Below are 9413 nucleotides of genomic sequence, written 5' to 3'. Positions count from 1 at the left end.
CTTCTTCAGAGTCAGGGAACAGACCTAGAGCTGAATGAAACCATCCTGGTGTGGGGACTGTTTGCAGGATCCTGTCTGACACATCTGTTTGTCTCCCAAGAGCTGAGACCAGCCTCAGCAATTCAGAGCATACCAAAGCCTCCTGCTCCCAGATGCACACACTCCATCCACAGTCTGTTGGGATTTGCAACCTGACTGCTTTTCTCCCACAGCTTTCACGTATGTGCAAGTCATTGATACAGCTCCTGAACAGAGATGCAATATGGACAACTGGTATCATCAGAGAATACACCAGTTACCCATGTGAAAAAACAGACGTCTAATTATCTCACTTTTAATAACGAGGCACATACATAACATATTGCTAGTGAGCAGTTCTACACCTTAGAAAGGGACATGTTCCTCTTGCTAACCTTCAGCTTAATATTGGTATCTCCAGCAGAACAGGGAGGTAGCTCCAAACAGATTTTTTTTTTCCTACTGGAAAGGCCAGAAAGCAGGGGGGAATGACTACATTTTCAGGAGTACTGGATCTCCTAAAACAGATTGAGGGTAATCACAATACCCAGATTGCAGGGAATGGACATTTTCTTTGGGAATTGTCCAGCTCTCCTCTGGAACTGCAGTCTGTGCAGAGGAAGCCAGAAATACACTGTCCTGGCCAAATATGACAGAGGCTAGCCAACATTTGGTCTGTTGTGCCATGTTTAGGGCAACCAGCAATGAAAAGTGGAAGCACACTGCTCTTTCCACCATCCATAGGGAAAACAGAGATTTGCTTCCCAGCCCTAAATGTGGCTCTTTGGGCTGCTACTCAGACATCTAGTCAACTGGGTGAGTTTAAAGGAATGAAGCACTTTAATAGGCAGAATACCCTATGCAGTGGGAACACATCTGTTTCCTTGCAATCCATCCTGAAATGGACTCCCTTCTGTTACCACCACAGCATTGCCACCAAATGGCAAAGTCAAATTAGCACTTAAAATGCCTGAAATTTTATTAATGCCAAGTAACACATAGCATCTCTGTTTTTGAATGGAGAAACAATCTCACAGAAAACCCAGCTCAATCTGCTTCCATCGTCTGGTACTAACAGCCATGAAAGCAATCACGTACAGAAGAAACATGTGAAAGCCAAAGCCTCCCATGACTGACGAAATAAAGACCTCACAGAAGTACCTGCAGGACAAGGTATTTTTATCAGATTATTTCTGCCGGACATACCAGGTTCTGGGATGCAAATGATTTTATTGAACACATAAGTCTTGTTTCATGTAATATAGCATTTTTAAAAATGCATTTTCCTGAAATGCACAGAAGACACAGAGATAACAGTGAATTATGCACTCTGCAGACCTGACTGAGAGGCACGGATCAAAGCAAAAGAGCAGTGACTGTGGGGACAGACGTGACACCCCAGAAATACATTGCTGAGAGCTCAAGCAGAATGCAGTCATCTGTGCTCACAAGTGAACAATGCACCAACTCCAACATGAAGGCTGCTTCCAGGCGTTTACACAAGGCAGTACAGTACCCTGGCATGAAAGAAAAGCCTCTTCAGACACAGAGGAAAATAGCCTTGCTCCCAAAAGAAGTGAAGAGAAAAAAACCAAACAAAAACCCCCAGCCCAGTACACTAGCTATAAAATGAGGCATATTAAGAATGTACATATAAAGGTTCTCACAGGTGATGCTGTTCATGTTTAATGCTGTGGTCTCAAATGTGACTAAAGCTGCAAAACTGAAGAGCCCATTTGGGACTTGGATATTCCGGCAGAGGATAATGTCACCTTAGCCAGGGGTGAGTGAGAAGCACAGGAGGCACAGAGGGAGAGATAAACCTGCAGCATGGAAAGCTGAGCTGCAGGTAGCAGGCAGCTGCAGTGGGTGGGAGGCAGAGCGGAGCAGGGAACAGCAGAGTCCCTAGGGGAGCACAGCCCTGGGCAGTCGGGCTTCTGTGCCTGCCACAGAGCACAGGAGAAGTGACATTTCTGCTGGCCCTGGCAGTGTGCCTTACAAACACATCATTTTAGGGAACTGTACTGAGGGCAACAATAAGCAACTGCTCTTCATTCTGAAGACCCTAAAAGACAGTGTGCCTACAGCAACCTTTTCAAGCTTGAGCACTTGGGCATCTAGCCACCAAGTCTGCAAAAGGCATCTGAAAATATAAGCCCACTTAGCATCACTCAGCAAGATATACATGCCCTCTCCCCTGTGCCCCCCAAAAAAACAATAGGATGCCTACTGATCAAAAAAGGGTCTAAAAAGTTTTATTTTCTACCTGCTGTAATAAAATAAGCCTGGCTCTTCGAAAAATATTTGGGGAATGTATTTTTATGGGTCTTCTGCTAAGGCCAAGAAATGCTTGAGGTGCTTGTGGGATTTAGGTGTCAAAATGATGACTAGGAAAGGTGTGTCATGCTGTTACTGATGACAGAGCTACTGCCTGTCATCCAGTGCTTCTGCACTAGCATTCCTAAAAGGGGGTTCCTTATTGCTAGCATTTCTGTCCTCACATGTCTGAAGCCCATTCTAATTACTGAAAGTGTCACCAAAATTGCAGTAACACTGATGGTTTTTTAAAATATAATAGTTGATCCTTTACAGAGAAAATTCAGGGTGCCTTTGATCTGGATCATCTCTCAGGTGTTTAATGTCTATCTTTATATGACATAAGACAGACATAGAAGTTAGAGAGAGAGAATATTTAACAAATGAACCAGATAAAACAAGATGTCAGCCTCCAGTTGTACATTTCTTAGGATTAGAGCAGACATATTGCTGGATTCCAGGTCTTCACTGGCACTCATGACAGAAAGCTGCTGCAGATAGGGAGCTCTGCAGGGTCTTGTCACTCAGAGTGCAAATATGGTCTGAAAAGCATAATGTCTTTTTCTTCTTGTTATGGCTTTGGGTAATGCAGATACAATCTTCAGCAGTACCTGAATAATAAATCAAAATGCTGACATTTGATAAATATCAAATATTAAATATTTGATAATATTTAATAAAATAAATACTCCCCCCATATAAATAAAAACTCCCCCATCAAAAAAAAAAAAACAACCAACCAAAAACCCAACCAAAAAAAACAACAAACCAACCAACCAACCAACCAAAAAAAAAAAAACCCAACAAAAACCCAACCAAAAAAAACAACAAACCAACCAACCAACCAACCAACCAAAAAAAAAAACCCAACAAAAACCCACCCCACCAAACAACCAACCAAAAAAACCACCCCAAAATAACCTCATTCATTACCTCTGCAACACAAAATACAGGCAGCCAGCAGCATTTTTATTGGTTAAGTGATTTTTTGCTGTCATTGATATCCACTGGCTTTAAAACAGTCTCAGCTCCATAGTGAAAAAGAATATGTTTGCGATGCTGGTCAAAATCATAAGATTTTTGGACATAAAATGCATATCCAAAACAATTATGGTCCTATTTTTGTTTTGAACACTTAGATAGCATTATGAAAAATAAGTCAGTAACTTCCTTTAAGAACTAATGTCTATAACAAGCACAATGTAGAGAGCTTTCCTTTAGCACTGTGGTCTCCTTCCACCATCTGCCGGGCCTCCTTTGCTACTGCAGGAGTTAAAACCTGCTACTGCAGGTTCTTTTCTAAGAACAACATTATTTATTTTAACCTTCCCCCTATCCTTCATCTCTCATGTTTATTTTGTCACTTATGAGGCCCTGAATGAAGCAGTATTGCTAATCCTTACTGAAATGCATCTACCAGATTTATGGCCAGATGAGTTTTTTTTTTAAGATGAGAGAAAGGTTTCCTCTGATTTAGTAAAGATTAAAAAAAAAAAAAAAAAAAAAGCCAAATCCCATTTTGGGTTAATTTTACTTCTAAAGTGAAAGAACATCTTGATGAAAAAAGTAGGTTGTTTCCTGTACCAAACAGACTCTGCTTGAATTCTGTGTTACAGATCTTAACAGGATGAACAGGAATTTGGCTTGGACTTCATACCATAAGCAATGACTAACCAAGTAGCTCCTGCAACAAGTTATTTATTAACAGTGATTCACAAATTAGAATCTACACAAACGTTTCTTTTTTTTTTAAGAGTCCAGGATGAATCTGCCTCAGTACCATTTAGGTGGAGAAAGTATTTCTGTAATATAAACTGGGTATATTTACATAGAATTATCAAGAGATGAGAAATGCAGTATTCCCCTTCCACACACAAAGTCAAACAGACACACACCTCCATGTTATTTTTAGACTTGTTTTTCTCTGTTGCAGCACATTTTAGAATGTCTTACAGTCCAGAATATGGAACTAGCCAGCATTTTTACATTTACTGTTAAAAACAATATGCCTTTTTGTGTATGTGAGAGGATCTCATGTGAAGGATAAAGAAGGAATACACATTTTGGCTAAATCTAGAACAGGTATTATGACAGTTTGTCTGAGAACTTCCTTGCAGAGCTAGGCAAAAGCTGGAAGCTTGTGTGAGGAAAAGCTTTGCACCATGATCTGAAAACACCATTTTTTGAAAAGCACAGATGGTCAAAGATCCCTAAAATAAGCTTATAAATGTAACTCCAATATCAGCATGTAGTATAAAGCCAGTTTCCCATGAACAAATTTACAGAACCTCCCAAGAAATGGCTTTGCTCAGCACTCATATATATTGAGTCATTGCATTGAAAACTAGAAGGGGGTCTAGGCTAAGGCCAAATGCTTCTGGAAAATGTCTTCTCTTTTTTTTTTTTTTTTTCTGAAGGAAGCAAAGTTTTTACAAGGTAGTGTTATGCCTCTGCAGTGGAAAGTTTCAGAATTATGCAACATGATTAAAAAAAAGAACTAATTAGATGCAGTGACAGGAGGCGGAGGTCGAAGAAAACATCTTAATGTTGAGATTCTTGAAGATGGGGAGTTATTTTGGATGCCTTCATATTTGGGCAGCTACTAGAGGAGAACCACACTTTTAGAAAATGTTTCAGCTTCTGAATACTGGGTTCCACTGAAGTATTTCTTTTCGCCAAAAACTTGACAATTAGTTACTGTGGTCTTGGAATTTCGTGATTATTGTGGTAAATTCTCCTGAGTGTAAAAACCTGGTAATAAATACCTCAGCAGTGTGCTTTGAGGCTTCATACATTGTTGTGTATAAAATGCTTCAAATAGACTTTAATGGAAGGCCTCATAAATGTGTAAAAGAGTACTATTATCATTTTTTACAAGATGGAGATTTAAGGGGTGAAGGAAAAAAAACAGTTGTGGCAATACAACAAGTGCTTATTTTTACTGTTCATGTATGAGCAGCAGGAAAAGAACTCAAAGTAAACCTGCAAGACCCAGGTAAATGAATTAATTAATAATTAAAAATATTTAAATAACACCCACTGTCTTTATAACAAAATTGTAAAAGTGAGATATTTCTAAAAATTTGCTGATCTGGAAGTTTTTCCTTCAATTCCAGTATCTTTAAAGTACATTACAGAAACAGAAGAGATTGTAACCTTTTGGCAAACCTTTTACAGCATCAAACAAGAGCCCTCTTCTGACTTTGAAGATATCCTGCAATCAATTAGGAAGGCCCTAAATGAAGTTGGAATGAGTCAGGAGTTTAGCAGAATAACTGGCAGGCTTCCACTTAGAGAGAATCATTTGGAATACGAGAAAACAGGGAGGATTAGCCATCCCCATTAAAGACACCAGCATCAGTGCTGTTTTGAAAACACTAGAGCTTCTTCTTGCCTAATGCTTCTAAAACTGCTGCTCTCAGCTAAACTGAACTGATTTGTTCTGTGTCTTTATTTTTAGCATGGGAAACTCAAAATAAACTTGGAAGAAGTTCTTTGAAGTGAGATGCATAAGTCAAAATGTGAAAATTGCATCTTAGCACAACAGATTTGTGCTTTTTTCCTTGTGAGGTTAGTTAAACTAATGTAATCTAAAGTACTATGGAGGATGAAGGAGAATATTTTAAAGCTGTTTTCCCTTGCTCCCCGTTGATGTGAAAGACTGTGAGAGAAGGAAGGCAGCAGTGGTGTAGGTCTTTCATAATCTGAATTCCCTCTGAGGAAATAACCTTGGTCTCAACCAGTGCCTGATGAATTCCTCCACTGATCTGCAAACCAAAGATAACTTCTTTGTACCTAGCAGGCTATCTCTACACTTCCAGAAGGGACAAATTAACTTTAGCTCATCTGTGAAAAGCTAATCAGCTAATCATCAGTGCTCTATTTTCTGAAGCCAAGGAGCTACAAAGCTCTTCATATTGTGCATTCTGAAAGGATACTGACATGCTAACCTTCACATTTGCAAAGAAAAATACATAGGAGTTGGAAATAAAGTGAAAGCTTCCTCCCTGCCTCTGTCCTCTCTTCCTTCCTCCTTTCCTCCCTCCCTCACTGCTAAAAAACAACAATAAAAAAAAGGTGGCATTTTGCTGGTATTTCAAAGGAAATAAGTAAGAACCAGACTGGTCCTTGTGGTGTGCTTTGTTTATGTTTGGGGTTTTTTTAATCCCCTTCCTGTAGTATTATTCTCACTAATAACACCAGGACTTAAAAAAGACTAAAGGCTCCCGGGGTTGCCACTGGTAAATTTTCATGCAGAAGCTACAGCATATTTTCCCCACTGTAGTAGATCCTCTTATCTGGTTCATTATGAGCAGAATCCCCTGTACACCAAAATCCAAGGCAGCAAAATACTCAGGCATGTGCTTAGAGATAAGCTCATGCTGACATGGTTTGCTAGATGAAGGCCTGAAGACAAAAACTGTTATGGAGAAACTGTGATACCATATGGACATTCTCTCGATGTCACACTGCTTCCACATCTACATATGCTCTTCAGACTGAAAGCTGGAGAAGAATGTACCACATACATTTCAACAGCCCTTTTGCTTCCCTGCAAAACCAATAGTGAAATCTATTTAACCTTTAACACCCAGCTCTGAGTCCTAGTGAAGGAGAGAGGTCAAAAATTAATGGTGCAGCTTAAGCTGAAGCCAAAATACTGTTTGTTTTTTTTTTTTTAAAGGAAAGCAAACAAGGATAATAAGTGGGATGGCTGACTGTTATTGGGAAGCATTTTAATTCCAGTCTGTACAACAAATGCTCTTCAGCTACATGAAGCAGATAAAAAATGTTGGCAGATTTCAGTAGTATCCTGTCAAGTAGGTTCGCAAAATAAAGACAGATGGCAAAGGATTATATTTAATTCTTTTTCCTAATTCATCTTTTCCTGACCATTCCACCGCACTCAGTCTAACTGGAGAGATTTACCAGCTTAACTTTCCCTCTGTAGCTTACAGTGACAAACCACATAGTAGATTTGTAACTTCCAATCATTAGGAATGTTTAATTGGACAATACTGCTTTTCATCAGCTGTCTTTAAATGCTGCTTCTGAACACAGGATGTTTACAGCATTTCAACAGTTGAACTCTGGCTTTATTTTTAAAGTAAACATCCTAAAAAGCCCAGGAATATTGTAGTGTTTCTGGTGAATGTAGCTGTCCTGCTCAGTCAAAGAAGAATTTCACGCTGGAATCTCTTACACAAATGTGCACAATCTCACAACACTAACAGCACTGTCCTTAAGACACCTTGTTGTTTCTTTCCTGTGCTGATTTTCCCCATGCAGATAAAGAAGGAAGCCATGGAGCACAGCCCTGATAAGGCTGGAAGCCCATGATTCAGTGTGAGAGGGTCTGTGCTGCACTCACAGCTCCTCCCTGCCTCCCTGATCCTGCTCTTTCTTCTTCTCCACTCCATTACTTAGTGCTACTTTATAAAATTCCCACTGTTTTTTGATGCCTTGGTTTTCAAACACCTGGCTAGAGACACACTGACCCTGATGATCCCAGGTGCTGACATTCAATAATAGCTCCTTATGGAGTCACTGGGGAACTGCTGGCACTCAGCACCTTCCTAAGTGTAGTTTACAGTATCTTCAGAGAAATGAGGAAGAAAGTATCCATTAAATGACTGATCTGTGCTGCCCTCTCTGCACCTCCTAATTGCTCTTTTAGATAGTGCTTTTGGTTTTCTGTGCATTTATCATTCTTCTCTTTGAGTTTCTTAATTTCTCCAGTGGAAAAAAAAATCCAAGAAATGCCAGTTACGTTTCTTCCTGTACCTTTCCTTTTAGTTTCTCTCGTTTCCTTTTCTTTGCTATAACTTGCTTTCTTTTCACCAGAAAAAAACCTGAGAGGCACATGTCAGTGACAACAGCACCATCTTCTGTTCTGCAGGGATCATGAAGGCTTCACTCTTGTGTCTGAGTGCTTCAGACATGAGTCTGATTGGAAAATCTGGAGCTACTGCTGGACCTGAACTAAGTTTTCACGCGTTTCAATATCTGAACAGCTCTGAATGTATGTGGGGCAGTATGTGTGCATGAAAGGCAACAAGGAGTTCTCATAGCACTTCTCTCTGTGAGACACATTTACATTTGCCTTTTACTCTTCTGCTCACAAAAGTTCAGTTGCAAACATTGGGCTCCTTTTGCCTGCAGCTTGACACATTGATGGTTTCTGGGTTTGTTAATTAATTTATTTATCTCAATTAGTGTTACTCTTATTCTCTACCAATAGTACTGTACTAATTGTCACCATGGAAAATATGCAGCACCAAGCGATGACAAGATGCACACAGAGAGAGGATCAGCTTATCAGTCCAGAAGGCCATAGATCACAGAAGGTCACAGAACACATGCTGCCTCAAATTTGTGTCACTGTGACAACAAAGGGATGTTTGGGGTATAATAGAGGAAAATGAGGTGGGAGTTAGCACAAGATAAACGTGAAGTCTTACTTGAAAGACTAGTGCATAGACAACTCAGACTGGCAGCATGGGTAGGTCAGTGTGAGTCAGTGTCTTGGTATTAGATGAGAGGATGAGGAAGGATAGACTAATGGGTCTGGAAATGGAAAGGGAAAAGAAACAGCATGTGTTTGATGTAGCACAGAAGAGGGAAGTAGCAGAGGGACATAAAGGGAGAGGTGGCAAGGTCAAAATGGCAGGCTAAGAAACAGATCTTCACAACAGCAAGATCTAATTAGGGTAAGATTGCTTTTGTTAAGCCAGGAAGGGGGATGTGGATGTGATACACCAACAGATCAGACAGTAACTTTTAAGTATGTAAGTAGATAGGAATGTGCCTGTTTTGGGGAAATTCTGCATACACACTTTGCAATATAAAGGGTTTATTCATCTTTCATAAAGCAGTTTGGGGATAGAAAAGTGGAGCTAGTAACTCAACAGGTAGCTTGTGAGCAATCATAGCTGATATACTGTAATAACAGCAGACAGGATAGTCAGGTTGGGATATAGGAATCAGACTGGGATGCCACAGAGGACAAACTCCAGGCTCACTGGATGTGGGTAATAAGTTCAGAAATGAAAAGGAGGAGGGAGAGAAGGTGATGGCTG

The sequence above is a fragment of the Ammospiza nelsoni genome, chromosome 3 (assembly GCF_027579445.1).
Source record: "Ammospiza nelsoni isolate bAmmNel1 chromosome 3, bAmmNel1.pri, whole genome shotgun sequence".
NCBI classification, from domain to species: Eukaryota; Metazoa; Chordata; class Aves; order Passeriformes; family Passerellidae; genus Ammospiza; species Ammospiza nelsoni.
Note: the sequence above shows the minus strand (reverse complement) of the source record.